The sequence below is a fragment of the Schistocerca serialis genome, chromosome 2 (assembly GCF_023864345.2).
Source record: "Schistocerca serialis cubense isolate TAMUIC-IGC-003099 chromosome 2, iqSchSeri2.2, whole genome shotgun sequence".
Classification (NCBI taxonomy): domain Eukaryota; kingdom Metazoa; phylum Arthropoda; class Insecta; order Orthoptera; family Acrididae; genus Schistocerca; species Schistocerca serialis.
The window spans coordinates 770,010,821-770,027,141 of NC_064639.1; the positions used below are offsets into that span (position 1 = coordinate 770,010,821).

The 16,321-nt window shown below is 42.4% G+C and overlaps 1 protein-coding gene across 1 annotated transcript in view; it reads left to right on the plus strand.

Annotated features, from left to right (window-relative positions):
• The first annotated feature begins 3,879 nt into the window (after nucleotides 1-3,879).
• Nucleotides 3,880-16,321, plus strand: part of LOC126457989 (protein singed) — a 338,656-nt gene continuing 326,214 nt past the window's right edge. The window contains exon 1 of the mRNA XM_050094755.1: nucleotides 3,880-4,074. The gene's annotated coding sequence lies outside the window, so the exon portion shown is untranslated. The remainder of the gene's footprint in view (nucleotides 4,075-16,321) is intronic.

The window sequence follows — 16,321 nt, forward strand, 5'->3', positions numbered from 1 at the left end:
TTTCCGCCACGAACGACGTCGCGTAGACATTGCTCAGGAACTGCTGAATGAAGTATACAACGATCTAGAACTTCTACGGAAGGTTATAACAAGTGACAAAACAGGGCTATAGAGGTAAGACGTCGAAGCTAAAGCCCAATCGTCCCAATGGAAACTGCATGAAGAGCCCCCCCCCCCCCCCCCCCCAAAGAAAAAAATCTACAAGTTCGATCCCGTGTGAAGATTTTTCTGACTGTATTCTTCGATTACAATGGGATCGTGCATCATGAGTTCCTGCCTTGTGGTCTTACGGTCAAGATGGGATACTACCTGGAAGTTATGCGCTGTTTGCGCGAAGCAGTCCAAATAAAAACGACCAGAACCGTGGAAAACTGCATCACAGTGATGATAATGATCCCACTCACACCTCAATGCTTGTACGTGATTTTTTTAACAAAAACAAAACTGTTATGTTGCCTCAGCCAACGTATTCAACGGACACGGCTCCCTGCGACTTCTTTCTATTCCCAAGGCTGAACAGAACCATGAAATGACGTCGTTCTGCCATCATTAATAAGGTAAAAACAGAATCGCTGAAGGAACTGAAAACTATAACGGGAACTGAGTTCCATTAGTGCTTCTAAAATTGGTAAAAGCGCTGTCACAAGAACATTGTATCTGAGTGAGTATTATTTTGGAGGGAACAAAGCGATTTTGATGAATAAACGATGATTCTTTAAGAAAAACAAAAATTCCCATTACTATTTGATCACACCTCGTACATATTCTGTTATGGTCACTACCGCATCGGACAGATGCGTATGTTGTTGTGCGAGTGGAGTTACCAATACTCTGTAAAATCCAGTTATTCAAATAAAACGAAATATGCTCTTCGCCCCAAATAAGCCAAACAATGCGAGTACATTTTGTTCCTTTGGCTCTATTGTCTCCGAATACTGCGGTTTTCACAAATTGGGTGCATTTTCTTTTTTGGAAGTTTCACCTACGGGGCGTCAACAACGCAAGAAACTCAGAGTTTCAAGGTAGATGCAATTAGGCTCAGTTCAGATACAACACGCGTTGACGCCCGCTATCGCGTGATCGAGTTTCAAGAGAGTTCGGATGACGAACGGTAGAGCGCATTAGTCGCTGCAGTAGCCCTCTCGCAGTCTGTTGGCGGTTTCAGATACCTTGCAAACAGTGTTCAACGCCAAAGCTACTCCATTCATCAAAAATTGGAAAATCGACTATATCTGGTATTACTCGTCAAGCATTCAAAGTTATCTCGTTGAATGTAAAGGGTAGTGTGATGATAAACACCTGATTCTCGATGGTGAACACATCAGAGTATAAAATACAGAACATACAAATTCTTATACTTCACTTATAAACTTTTTTTCCCTCTAGTGTTCTTGGTGCTATGTGACTGATCATCGCTTTACCTAGACAGACAGTCGCGCTTATGGAAAAGACAGAATTTTCAGAGATTCCATTCTCCCTGAAAAACACACTGGAAAATCTTTACATATACCAAAACAAAGACCTTTAACAGAAAAGCTCGACGTAGCACTTACATGATATTAAATGACGAAGCTTTTTGGTGATGAAAAGATTAATGGACCCTACGGCGGAAAGCAGCTGACTTATACTGTATAAAAAAAGATATTTAACTATCGACTAACTTTAGCACTTAGGTAAGTTCTGTGTACTTTCTATATAGCTTGTAATAGGTGCAGAATACCACATCGGACATTAGAAGCTTGAGTGGATTGTGCCGAATACATTGTAAGAGCGATTATAGTTCACTACAGTTATGTTGGATCGACTGATGGATTTAAATGCAAAGATGTCTTAGAAGAAAATCTCACAAGTATAAATGCTACGCGCAATGGAGGGCCCACTTCATTAGCGGATAACGTTCGGGCTAATTTTACCAACTATTTTGTTAACGAAGGTAGAATTGAGAACATCCAGACCGTATACTTATTAACGTTGGAACTTTTCTTACCCATGTTTTTCTTTTTCTTGCGTCAGTTCCCTCACAGGAGATCAAAACCAGTTCTTGCGAAGGTCGTCGTATCAAAACTTTATTTTTATACAATTCCTACGCTGTATTCAAAAAAGCTGTCTTTTTTTTCTACTTCGTCAATCAGTAGCTCGATGTCAATATTTTCACACTTCGTTTCACTTATTTTTCACAACGTCTAACGAAGAAAAGTAACAGTAACACGCACAAAATTCATCTAACTACGACGGAAACGTGTGATCAACTGAACAGCCCATACGGGCACCATCTATCTTTCTTTCTAACTACGCGTCAACGCCCGTTCGTCTGCGTCTAAGGATTTTTTTTCAGTGAGTGCTGCGTTGACGCGCGCTGATATTATCAGTTGTAAGACGAATGTTAGATAGCTAAACACGTGGTTTGAAATGCGCGTCAGATTTCCGTTATGTGAATTTAGCCTTAGTCTACTATGAAATCATAGGTGCTTTTCGCCAAATGGCAACATCATCATGGTAACTAATTAGCGACGGATTTGTTTGTTGTTTAGCATTGTGGATGTATACAGAAACGGAAGAAATGCAGACACATATAAAGAAGACCCGCTACGTCAGCCATTGGGTTAATTCAGGCACTTCTTTGTAGTAAACTGAGTATCTGCAGAATCTACTTCGAATATCGAACAGTAAACAATCATACCTATAACGATGCATTTGCTATAAAGTGTACATTTTGCATTGTTTATACGTGAATTTCTATTTCAAAATTCTCCATTGTAAAAACGAGGCACTTGGCCAATTTCTTTTTTGTTAAACAAATTCAGTTTCGTTTACCCTCCCTTTACTCGTGTAGATCTACTGCAGTATTCATCTCTGAACTCAACAAGTTTAAATTTCAAATCAACTTCATGGCTCTTTAGTGGGTTCAGGTCTCATTTGTGTTATCTAATTCATATTACGTGTTCGTTTTCTTATACAATGGTTTATTAATTCTCCTGAAACTATTTATTTCTGTGTACAGTTATTTTGATTTTTTGTGATCACAGGCACTTACAGTCAAAGCAGCCGTAAGCTGCAACACATGGTGAATTTAAGTTCTACATTTTACGATGGTCGATAACCACACCAAACTTACCAATTTGAATGTGTTAATTCACGTCGCCAAAACAAAATTAGTTAACTATTGCAGATTCTGGAAGACGTTCTTTCAATCATCAGGAAATTTGAAAATACAGTCGCTAAAATGTTCATTAAATGAATGAATATTTGTATAACATGCCGCTTTTTAATTCCAAATCAGTTCCTGTATTATCTGATAGTAATGTTAAGTTATGAGGGTGGTTTGGCCTCGAAATTTTCAAAATCGAATTATCGATTTCTTAGAAGTGATGTGACGCAATTGTTACGTAACTGGTCTCGCATTCAGGAGGAGCAGATTCAAATCTCGATCCGGTCAACCAGATTTAATGTTTCTATCCTTCCACTGACCACTTAAGGCAAATCACATAATGGTTCCTTTCGGAAGGACGCAGCCGATTTCCGTCTGCATACTTGTCCAACAGAAGCAAGTGAGTGTTAAGCCTCAAATAACATCGTCGTCGACGGGACGTTACCATTATCTCCTTTCCATTTTTAGAATGTATCGGACACTTGCCTGTCACGTCATTAGGTTTATTAGCAGTGTTAATAGACCTCCAGACGACCTTGTTATCAATTCAGTTTTAATTAAAAGCATAACGAAGATGAGTAAGATATCGCGTCTTACTTGCGCTGTAGAGCGTTTCGCGCGGTGAGCGATGCAACGGCGTCAGCCATTGGCTGACCGAAAGCTGCGCCGCTATTGGCCGAAAGTGCGAGACGCCGGCCGCCATGGTGGGGGACGTGGTAGTTGGTAGCATCTCTGGCGGTGAGCGAGCGTAGTGCGTCTCGGTCTGTGTTGGCGGCTGTTTCTCTGTGCCGAGAGTTCGTGTGGATGACTGAAATCGTCGTGCGAAGCCTATAGTAATCCGGAGTCGTTTCGGTACCCTCTTCACACAACAATTGTTAGCGGGACGCCGCCAAATCAGCTTTCAGGAGACATCACGTGTTTTTAAGGTGAGCGAAAACATCGTCGTTTTCCATTGTTTACAATGTGTGTTTACGTGCTCTTGCAAAAATTTGACTGCTTGTGGCATTGCCAATAGAGATTTGTTATACTTGCATATAAATCCGATGAAAACTTCCAGAAAATGAAGTGCTCTGTAGATGTAAGCAAATGTAAATATTCAAACAATTGTGATTAACAACATTTGCTTGCTGAGATATCAGATGTTGTGACCACAGGAACTGTAGCTATGTCATCTGATTAATACGAGTAGATCTTTAATGTTGATCAGTTGTTCCTTTGCACCGTTATTTGCTGATAACTGAAAGCGCGTTCTAGCATTGTCGCTGAAGGTGCCTGGCGTTGTGGTTTTGTGAATGATATTTGTGCTATGGTTATCATCAATTATTAGTGCACACAAAGAGGTGCTAAGCCAGATACATGAACGCGTCAACGCCATAAGCTACAGCGAGTTTGCAGTTATGCACCTGGGAGAAATAATTCGTAATGTTTATTTTCAGTTGCTTCTTTCCTGTTTTATTTATTTATTTTTTGTATTACTGCATGTTAACTCTGCCTTTGGCAACATTGTTCAACTTGTTAGCGTTCTGTACACAAATCAGTGTCTTACGCGTCTTGTTTCGCTTAGAGATACGTTTTCTAAGTGTTCGTCACAGTGACGCTCATCGTTTGCCACAGAAGAGTACGTACACTGTAATCTAGTTCAGTGACAGTTGTAAGAGTTGTGCGTACTAGTTAGGCGTTTATTTACCGCAGACAGGAGGCACCATTAGGTGAGTCACACTTGGGGAAGGGTGTGGGCACACAGCGGGTGATCGACGCTGCTAGGGGTGGCTGTTGACTCATGGTCGTAAAATACGGACTCACCCAAAGATTCATTGGCTGCGTTCAGATACTTGTGATCCCAGTCTCAGTTGCATTCATGCATTTCATTGCCGTCTCATCTTCTGCAAGGTAGTGGAGAACAAAGCACTGAAAGTTTTACCTTGACCACCCCGTATTAAAAAAACACAATGTATAGTAACAGCTTCTCCAAGGAACGAAGCAGATATCCTGAACCACCGTAAGAGTTATTTTTTTGTGACAGTTTACTGAAGTATAGTTTACGGCGGTTGTTTATAGAGTGTGACGGAAATGACTTACTTCCGTAGGCATTTGTTTTGTTTCCTGGAAGTAGTTATCAATGAACGACATCGAATTATGTATGTAAGTATGTGTGTATGTAAAGATACCCAATGTGATGTTTACAGCTAGGGTTGATAGCTTTGCTGGCTAATGTAACAACAGTTTCAACACTGTGAAACAAGTCTACCACGGCGGTCGTAGACGACTGCTCATAAAGCTCACTGTAGACGTACCCTGCGCAATTCATTTTACAGTTGGCCGAGGTAACGAATGTGTGAAACATTCCAGCGATAAGTTAGAATTTTGCGGTTGTTCATGGACGCTTGAATATTAGGAGCAAGAGCACAGTGAGCGCCGTGGCACGAAGCGTTAACTGGACTGTTTGCCCATAGAGTAGGACACACAGCTCGTAGCAGAACATTACCGCTCGGTTTAGGCCATCAGTCATCAGGCGCGACAGCTGCGGCGGGCGGAAACAGCCAGCCGAGGATGACGAGGCGTGCTTCCCGTTTCGTGCATCTGCGTCCACGTCGCTCTCATTATTGGAGGTGGCCTGAAGCTCTGGTTCCCATTCAGTATTACAGTGGAGCAAGCTTATACACAGCGTCTTGACGGGCAGTCTACATCAGTCGAATAAGGAACGGACCAACTAAGGTAGGCTGTAAATTTTAAGACACCGGTCAGTGCCAAGGGGGGAAACTTTCAGATACCGTCCTATATACCTTGATTTAGGTTTTCCGCCATAATCCCTAAACCACCTTGAAGACATCCAGCAGATAATTTTCTACTGCCCGATGGAGCAGTTCATAAGATCAAAACGTCTCCCGAAAAAGGAGAGGGAGACAAAGAATAAACCATACTGATTCACATCGAGCGAGGCGATGTAATGGCAGGTGTCTTCTGACTAGTATTCTGAAGGTCGGGATCAAATCCTCTTCCACTCAGCTGTTTCGTAATTTGCCTAATCAATTCAGGCAAATGATGGGTAGTTTCTTACACTCGCGACTAGCTTCTATTCCACTCCTGAACGACGTCGATGACGGGCCTCGTTTCTTCGTGTAATATTCCTTTTTTCCTGTTTTCACTTATAGTTTTTTATGGGTAAGAGAGTATGATGATTGGTTTGGGACTTCAAATATGTACAACCCAGTAATCAATAAAGTGCGATTTGGTTTAAGTTATTTAGTGAGCATCTCTCGGAAAATTGCTCAGTATCTGGTTGACCTCGCTGTTGTAAAGTGAGGAAATTGTTAAATAGCGATCAGCGAACTGGTAATTATTTGTTACAGTCTCATCCAAAAGGACTAAGGTTCGTGATACAGTCGTTTTATGAACAGAACTACGCTCGTGGTGCCAATGGGATTCTCCCCTTACTGAGGTATATATGCTGCTGTTTCTTGTTCCAGATAAGCCTTTAGGTCCATAATCGGTTCTTCGGATAATTCAACAAAAGTAAAATGCTCGTAAGTGTCTACGTGTCATCTTAATTTTGTAACATTGTCTCCGGGTGCAATTTTCGAAGAAAGGAAAATGTTTACAGAGTTCTTTATAAAAGGATCTGATACTGTCTGTCCCCTGCCGTATGTCGACACTCTACCTAAGTCCTTGTGTTTCTGTACTTCATTTTTCCTCTGTAGTTAACGCAACTTCGGAATCGAATTAGTAGTCACAGAATATTACAATAGTAGAATATCTCGTTGCACCCTGGAAATCGTTCTGTGGTGACAGACATTACAAGTAGCACCAATGATTCTTACGTGTTCGTGAGACGGCCATCTGTCACTCATACCAAGCGGATCGCCATAGTTGGGACAATTGTCGAGCGACGTTGACGGATATGGCAGGTAAATTAACGGATGGTGTCCGTCACGGCCATCCTTCCGTGCTATACAGAAAGAGGCAAATGAAATCATATTTGTGGGCCACACAGTAAAAGGTAGTTGAGTGATGTTAGATGACATTCGGTTTGAGTTACCGTTTAAAAGCCAACGGAAGGAAACTCAAGTTACATCGTAGTTACCCAGTTTCCTAACATGTGTTCCTATTTGTTCTTGTGTCTTGGCTTTTTTCAATTTTTCTGTTGCCTGATAATCAAATGCGCAAAAATGAAATTATTGGCTATTGCTAATGTTTACGAAATTGGACATCTGTTACTTGTGACGTTGCCTACTGACTGAGTCATAAGGAATGGATTTTTGGAGTATTTGATTCTCAATTTAATTGAAAGGCAAGGCGTGTGCCAGTTTTGCTTAGTACTTCTCATTGTGATACTAGTAGTATGGAATAATTAGGACACAGTGTCCAATCGGAGCTTGTGCTCGGTCCCTAATGAAGCTGGCTCTCATATTTTTTCTTTACGTGGTGCATGCGCAAATGAAGAGCGGCACTGCAGTGTTGCCCGTGTTCATGAACAGCCCTCAGTTTTCAAATTTCCCATCGTAATAGACATCCACGTATAGCGTGGCTGATCACCTTGCCCATTCCGGGCTTGTTGCTGCGTTGAGGGGACCTGAAACCGTAATCTCCCTATCTTGTTCGGACAAAGGCATTCCATTTTTGTAAACTTGATATGTTCCTTGCATCAACAGCTACCGGATGGCATTAAAAATATATATCGTTCTATTAGGAGAGAAACTTGGTTGCATCTCGCACAAGACATGTTAAGAGTGCTAACTACACAAGAACAAGTTTCTCCATTTGCGTTCGTTCTGTCACTTGCAGTAGACTGCTTTTGGTATCTCACTTTTTTTAATGGATTATTAAGAGTGTCAAAGACGCGTGAGACGCCTTGCAAAAACTAGATACAGTAGAATGAGATATACAATCCTTTATTCACTACGCGGGAAAATGTTGCTCAAGCGGAACGCCTTGTGAGATACACAGTAGCAGTGAGAACAACTCAGTAGACCGTTTGCTTCTTTATAACCGTTTACTGTGAGCGTCTTGTGCTGTCCTAGGAAGCACTGCGGCTCAGCGGGAGGTGGTCAGTGACCGCGGCGCGTAGCGTGTCGGACGAAAGTGGCGGTGCCGGCGTCTTTTGCTGGCCGACCGGCGGTCGACGACCGATTTGCGTGGCGTGCAGACGCCGGTAGCCAGCTGTCTGCACCTCCGCCGCAGCTGCGGCCGGCGCACCGTTACGCACAAGGTGCCGTGGGCTAGGTCGCGCGCCGCAGTTGCAGCTGCCATTGTCCTTGTCCACTCGACGCACGACCACTGAAGTCGTGGGATAGCGATGTGCACATTTACAGTTGCCGATATTATCGAGTACACAAGGTATAAAAAGGCAGTGCATTGGCGGAGCCATAATTTGTACTCGGGTGATTCATGTGAAACCGTATCCAACGTGATTATGGCCGAACAGTGAGAATTACCAGGCTTTTAACGCGGAATGGTAGTAAGTGTTAGACGCATGGGACATTCCATTTCGGAAATTGTTGTTGTTGTGGTCTTCAGTCCTGAGACTGGTTTGATGCAGCTCTCCATGCTACTCTATCCTGTGCTAGCTTCATCATCTCCCAGTACTTACTGCAACCTACATCCTTCTTAATCTGCTTAGTGTATTCATCTCTTGGTCTCCCTCTACGATTTTTACCCTCCACGGTGCCCTCCAATGCTAAATTTGTGATCCCTTGATGCCTCAGAACACGTCCTACCAACCGATCCCTTCTTCTTGTCAAGTTATGCCACAAACTCATCTTCTCCCCAATTCTATTCAATACCTCCTCATTAGTTACGTGATCTACCAATCTAATCTTCAGCATTCTTCTGTAGCACCGCATTTCGAAAGCTTCTATTCTCTTCTTGTCCAAACTATTTATCGTCCATGTTTCACTTCCATACATGGCTACACTCCATACTAATACTTTCAGAAGCGACTTCCTGATACTTAAATTAATACTCGATGTTAAAAAATTTCTCTTCTTCAGAAACGCTTTCCTTGCCATTGCCAGTCTACATTTTATATCCTCTCTACTTCGACCATCGTCAGTTATTTTGCTCCCCAAATAGCAAAACTCCTTTACTACTTCAAGTGTCTCATTTCCTCATCTAATTCCCTCAGCATCACCCGACTTAATTCGACTACATTCGCAAAATTCCATTATATTATACTCGTTTTACTTTTGTTGATGTTCATCTTATATCCTACTTTCAAGACACTATCCATTTCGTTCAACTGCTCTTCCAAGTCCTTTGCTGTCTCTGACAGAATTGCAATGTCATTGGCGAACCTCAAAGTTTTTATTTCTTCTCCGTGGATTTTAATACCTACTCCGAATTTTTCTTTTGTTTCCTTTACTGCTTGGTCAATATACCGGTTGAATAACATCGGGGAGAGGCTACAACCCTGTCTCACTCCCTTCCCAACAACTGCTTCCCTTCCATGCCCCTCCACTCTTATAACTGCCATCTGGTTTCTGTACAAATTGTAAATAGCCTTTCGCTCCCTGTATTTTACCCCTGCCACCCTTAGAATTTGAAAGAGAGTATTCCAGCCAACATTGTCAAAAGCTTTCTCGAAGTCTACAAATGCTAGAAAAGAAGGTTTGCCTTTCCTTAATCTTTCTTCTAAGATAAGTCGTAGGGTCAGTATTGCCTCACGTGTTCCAATATTTCTACGGAATCCAAACTGATCTTCTGGTCAGCTTCTACCAGTTTTTCAATTCGTCTGTAAAGAATTAGTGTTAGTATTTTGCAGCTATGACTTATTAAACTGATAGTTCGGTAATGTTCACATCTGTTAACACCTGCTTTCTTTGGGATTGGAACTATTACATTCTTCTTGAAGTCTGAGGGTATTTCGCCTGTCTCATACATCTTGCTCACCAGATGGTAGAGTTTTGTCGGGACTGGCTCTCCCAAGGTCGTCAGTAGTTCTAATGGAATGTTGTCTACTCCCGGGGCCTTGCTTCGACTCAGATCTTTCAGTGCTCTGTCAAATAGTTAGAGAATTCAAAATTTCGAGATCCACAATGTCAAGAGTGTGTCGATAACACCAGATTACAGGCATTACCTCCCAGCAGGGACATTGCAGTGACCGAAGGCCTTCACTTAACCACCGAGGTCAGCGGCGTTTGCGCAGTGTTGTCAGTGCTAACACTAATAATCGCAGAAATCAATCTCGGACGTACGATGAACCTATCCGTTAGGACCGTGCGGTGAAATTTGCCGTTAATGGGCTATGGCAGCAGATGACGGACGTGAATGCCTTTGCTAACAGTACAACATCGCCTACAGCGCCTGTCCTTGGCTCGTGAGGATATCGGTTGGACCCTAGACGACTGCAAAACCGCGGTCGTGGTCAGGTGAGTCCCGATTTCAGTTGGTAAGAGCTGATTGGAGGGTTCGATAGTGGCGCAAACCCCAGAAAGCCATAGATGTAAGTGGTCAGCAATGCACTGTGGAAGCTAGTGGTGGCTCCGTGATGGTGTGTGCTGTGTTTAAAAGGAATGCACTGGGCCATCTGGTCCAACTGGACTGGAAGTGGTTATGTTCGTCTACTTGGAGACCATTTCCAACCGTACATGGACTTCGTTCCCAAACGACAGTGAAATTTTTATGGACGACGATGCACCATGTCTTCGGGCCATAATTGCTCACGATTGGCTTGAAGAACATTCTGGTCAGTTCGAGCGAATGATTTGGACACCCTGATCACTCGACAGGTCTCCCATCTAACATTTATGGGACATAATCGAGAGGTCAGTTCGTGCACACAATCCTGCACCGGCCACACTTTCGCAATTATAGACAGCTGTAGAGCCAGCATGGCTCAATATTTCTGTAGGGGGCTTCCCAGAGGCTTTTTGAATCCATGCCACGTCGAGTTACTGCAGCTCGTACGCCGGCTAAAGGAAGTCCGATACGATATTAGGACGTATCCCATGGCTTTTGTCACCTCATTGTGTATGCCCCAAAGGAGGAGGAGGTAAAGTGTAAATAATAAATACCTCACGGACGATATGGTAAAGTAAGTTACTTAAAGGTAAAGCAGTCGTCAATCCGAAAAATTTGTGGGACACCACAGTGCCTTACTTAGCATGATTGTGTTGGAGGTGTTACGCCGTTGCGTTCCTCTGACCTTTTAACTGACTTTCCCAGTCAGTTATAGGAGGATCTGTAGTCCACATCTATATACATACTGCGCAAGGCATCGTACGTTGCATGGCGGAGGCTACCTTCTGCCACTGTAAGTAATGTCCTCTCCAGCTCCATTCGTAAATAGAGCGTGGGAAAATCAATTGTGTAAATGCCTCCGTACAAGCCTCAATTTCTCTTATCTTCGTAGTCCTTACGTGAAATGTACGGTGGAGGCAGAGTAGAATCATTCTGCAGTCAGCTTCAGATGTGGGTTCTCTAAATTTTCTCAATAGTATTCTGCAAAAAGAACGCTGTCTTCCCTCCATGGAGTCCAACTTTTGTGCACGAAGCACCTTGGCAATACTCATGGTTTGATTGAACCTACCGTTATCAAATTTGGAACCTCCCCCCTCCCCTGAATTGCTTCAACGTTTTCCTTTAATTCGACCTGGTGGGGATCCCAGACACTCGAGCGGTACTCAAGAATGTGTCACACTGGTGCTGTACGTTGGGTACTTTTCAAAATAACCACACTTCCCTAAAATTCTTTGGCACTTTACTGCTGAGCCATCGAATCACATGAAAGAAGTTGTTAGGCAGCCACATCTGCTATAGCGTGCACAATAGAGAGAAACATCAACTTTAAAGAACTCCACATATTTAAACTCTCAGGAGGCCAGCGAGAAAAGTCTGAAAAAGTTTTACTGTGGGATTTGGTTTGAAAAGCTGCGAGAATAAGAATTATGATGTGCGAAAGAGTCTACACTCTCTCGAAACAAAAGAAAAAAGACCTAGTACGTTATATTTAAGCATCAGAATTTGAGGCCAGGGGTTTATTCACACGAAACATGGGTTAATACGTATGACAATGTGAACAGATAATTGTCACAGTGATAGTATATGACAAGTATTGTAGAAAAATGGCCAGTAAATGTTATTTGTTGTTCCATTCTGGACATCGGCATACAAATGTGTATCGTGTGAGCACCCCCTTGTAGGAATATTGTAGTGTGCGCTGTTATTGCAACGCCTCCTTTTTCTTGGGCGTTGACGCTATGGTCCTCCCGCTATGGCCAGGTCGTAACTTGCTTTTCTTGCAGGTTTGCCTAGGTGTAGCGCTGTTTACTATTGTTTTTGAGAACTTAGGCATGAAATAACTGTCTAAAATTATAGATTTGTAGGCCATATATGATTAAGGAAAATTAGTGGTTAACGTCCAGTCGACGCCGAGGTCATTAGAGACCGAACGCAAGGGGAAAGATATAGAAGGAAACCGCCCGTGCCTTTCAAAGGAACCATCTTGGCATTTGCCGTAAGCTACGTACGCACACCTCGGAAAACGTAAATCAGGATGGTCGAATGGCTACCTGAATCGCCATCCTCCCTAATCCCACTCAACTGTCTCACCGCCGATAGCATGAATAGAAGGTTTGGTTCAGGCCCTCGAATTTTTCGCCACTTCACCGACTTGTACATAACTGTCGCTGCATCCTTGTGCAAGAAGCTAGTTTTGGTGTCTTGGGTCTGAATGAATGGACCCCGTTAAATACTCTGGAGAAAATCAGATTTGGTCAAGAGGAATCGGTCTAGCGTCTGTATTCGCCCACGCCAGCCTATAGACTACAAATGCGATCTTGGTCCACGTGCGTTCTATATAAATGCAAAGCAGCCACAAAGATGCACGAGAAGTCTCTCCACTCTTTGATCAGGTCTCTACATGGGGGCTTCGACTGCGCCCCAGTGTTCCTGATCAGGCACCAAGCTTCGGTTATCCTGTATGTTTCATATCATTGGCTTAAGTAGCTGTGTTACAGTTGTGACGGCAGTAGAGTACTTCACATAAGACTTAAACAGTTTGTACACCTCCTAATATAGCCTTGTCGCCCGTAGGTACTTAGGAATAATGTTGTTTTCCAGGCGGTTAGACTTCTGCCAGAGTACGGCCCCGTCAGCTTCAGATATATTGGCAGCAATAATTCAGAATTTCTAGTGCTCCTTTCCTTCTCACCTTCATATCATCATCCCCGTCCTCTTCAAGAATTAAGCATTATTACCTTTTGCAATTCCTCTGTCCAACTTTTTCTTAGGTATCACGTGATTCTTCTTCTCTCTGATAGCTACTCGCGAGCTAGTTTTGTCACACGGTACAGTCTTCCAATCGTAAAGACCGTAATTGCCATCGTTATGTATTCGTCAGTATTATCATTCGTTGCAAATACACCGTCAGAGGTAAGATAGCATTCCTTCTTGTCAGAGATGTTAGCAGACATAGTTCGAAAATAATTTTTTTAAATGTCTACTTAAACAACTCACATTTAGTTTTTATACGCTGAGGAGAATATAAACTTTTGATTTTTGAAGGAAACTGTAGTTTTCAAATAATACATGACGCGTATATATTTGGAAATGTTGTTGTTGTTGTGGTCTTCAGTCCTGAGACTGGTTTGATGCAGCTTTCCATGCTACTCTATCCTGTGCAAACTTCTTCATCTCCCAGTACCTACTGCAACCTACATCCTTCTGAATCTGCTTAGTGTATTGATCTCTTGGTCTCCCTCTACGATTTTTACCCTCCACGCTGCCCTCCAATGCTAAATTTGTGATCCCTTGATGCCTCAAAACATGTCCTACCAACCGATCCCTTCTTCTGGTCAAGTTGTGCCACAAACTTCTCTTCTCCCCAATCCTATTCAATACCTCCTCATTAGTTACGTGGTCTACCCATCTTATCTTCAGCATTCTTCTGTAGCACCACATTTCAAAAGCTTCTATTCTCTTCTTGTCCAAACTGGTTATCGTCCATGTTTCACTTCCATACATGGCTACACTCCATACAAATACTTTCAGAAACGACTTCCTGACAATTAAATCTATACTCGATGTTAGCAAATTTCTCTTCTTCAGAAACGATTTCCTTGCCATTGCCAGTCTACATTTTATATCCTCTCTACATCGACCATCATCCGTTATTGTACTCCCTAAATAGCAAAACTCCTTTACTACTTTAAGTGTCTCATTACCTAATCTAATCCCCTCAGCATCACCCGATTTAATTTGACTACATTCCATTATCCTCGTTTTGCTTTTGTTGATGTTCATCTTATATCCTCCTTTCAAGACACTGTCCATTCCGTTCAACTGCTCTTCCAAGTCCTTTGCTGTCTCTGACAGAATTACAATGTCATCGGCAAACCTCAAAGTTTTTACTTCTTCTCCATGAATTTTAATACCTACTCCGAATTTTTCTTTTGTTTCCTTTACTGCTTGCTCAATATACAGATTGAATAACATCGGGGAGAGGCTGCAACCCTGTCTCACTCCTTTCCCAACCACTGCTTCCCTTTCATGCCCCTCGACTCTTATAACTGCCATCTGGTTTCTGTACAAATTGTAAATAGCCTTTCGCTCCCTGTATTTTACCCCTGCCACCTTCAGAATTTGAAAGAGAGTATTCCAGTCAACGTTGTCAAAAGCATTTCTCTAAGTCTACAAATGCTAGAAACGTAGGTTTGCCTTTTCTTAATCTTTCTTCTAAGATAAGTCGTAAGGTTAGTATTGCCTCACGTGTTCCAACATTTCTACGGAATCCAAACTGATCTTCCCCGAGGTCCGCTTCTACTAGTTTTTCCATTCGTCTGTAAAGAATTCGCGTTAGTATTTTGCAGCTGTGACTTATTAAACTGATAGTTCGGTAATTTTCACATCTGTCAACACCTGCTTTCTTTGGGATTGGAATTATTATATTCTTCTTGAAGTCTGTGGGTATTTCGCCTGTCTCATACATCTTGTTCACCAGATGGTAGAGTTTTGTCATGACTGGCTCTCCCAAGGCCATCAGTAGTTCTAATGGAATGTTGTCTACTCCCGGGGCCTTGTTTCGACTCAGGTCTTTCAGTGCTCTGTCAAACTCTTCACGCAGTATCTTATCTCCCACTTCATCTTCATCTACATCCTCTTCCATTTCCATAATATTGTCCTCAAGTACATCGCCCTTGTATAAACCCTCTATATACTCCTTCCACCTTTCTGCCTTCCCTTCTTTGCTTAGAACTGGGTTGCCATCTGAGCTCTTGATATTCATACAAGTGGTTCTCTTCTCTCCAAAGGTCTCTTTAATTTTCCTGTAGGCAGTATCTATCTTACCCCTAGTGAGATAAGCCTCTACATCCTTACATTTGTCCTCTAGCCATCCCTGCTTAGCCATTTTGCACTTCCTGTCGATCTCATTTTTGAGACGTTTGTATTCCTTTTTGCCTGCTTCATTTACTGCATTTTTATATTTTCTCCTTTCATCAATTAAATTCTATATTTCTTCTGTTACCCAAGGATTTCTATTAGCCCTCGTCTTTTTACCTACTTGATCCTCTGCTGCCTTCACTACTTCATCCCTCAGAGCTACCCATTCTTCTTCCACTGTATTTCTTTCCCCCATTCCTGTCAATTGTTCCCTTATGCTCTCCCTGAAACTCTCTACAACCTCTGGTTCTTTCAGTTTATCCATGTCCCATCTCCTTAAATTCCCACCTTTTTGCAGTATCTTCAGTTTCAATCTGCAGTTCATAACCAATATATTGTGGTCAGAATCCACATCTGCCCCTGGAAATGTCTTACAGTGTAAAACCTGGTTCCTAAATCTCTGTCTTACCATTATATAATCTATCTGATACCTTTTACTATCTCCAGGATTCTTCCAGGTATACAACCTTCTTTTATGATTCTTGAACCAAGTGTTAGCTATGTATTGAGATAAATAAAATGGACTGTAAATTACGACCATTGACTCGAAGGTTTTTCTTAGTCAGAACCCACGACTGCCAGAATTGTTATGTACACAGGATAGCAGTTATTTCTCTCATCTTGGCTCAGTGTGAGGTATCGCTTCAAATGTGATGCCAAGGTGCAACTGGTGCTATTTATCCAACAGGGAAAAGAAATAACTTGACAGATTAGCTGAAGAACGTCATCTTCGCCGACCAGTTGTGATTCCGTTGAATTGTGACGTGGGTGCGTATTATTTCGATGCAGTTGCCAGAA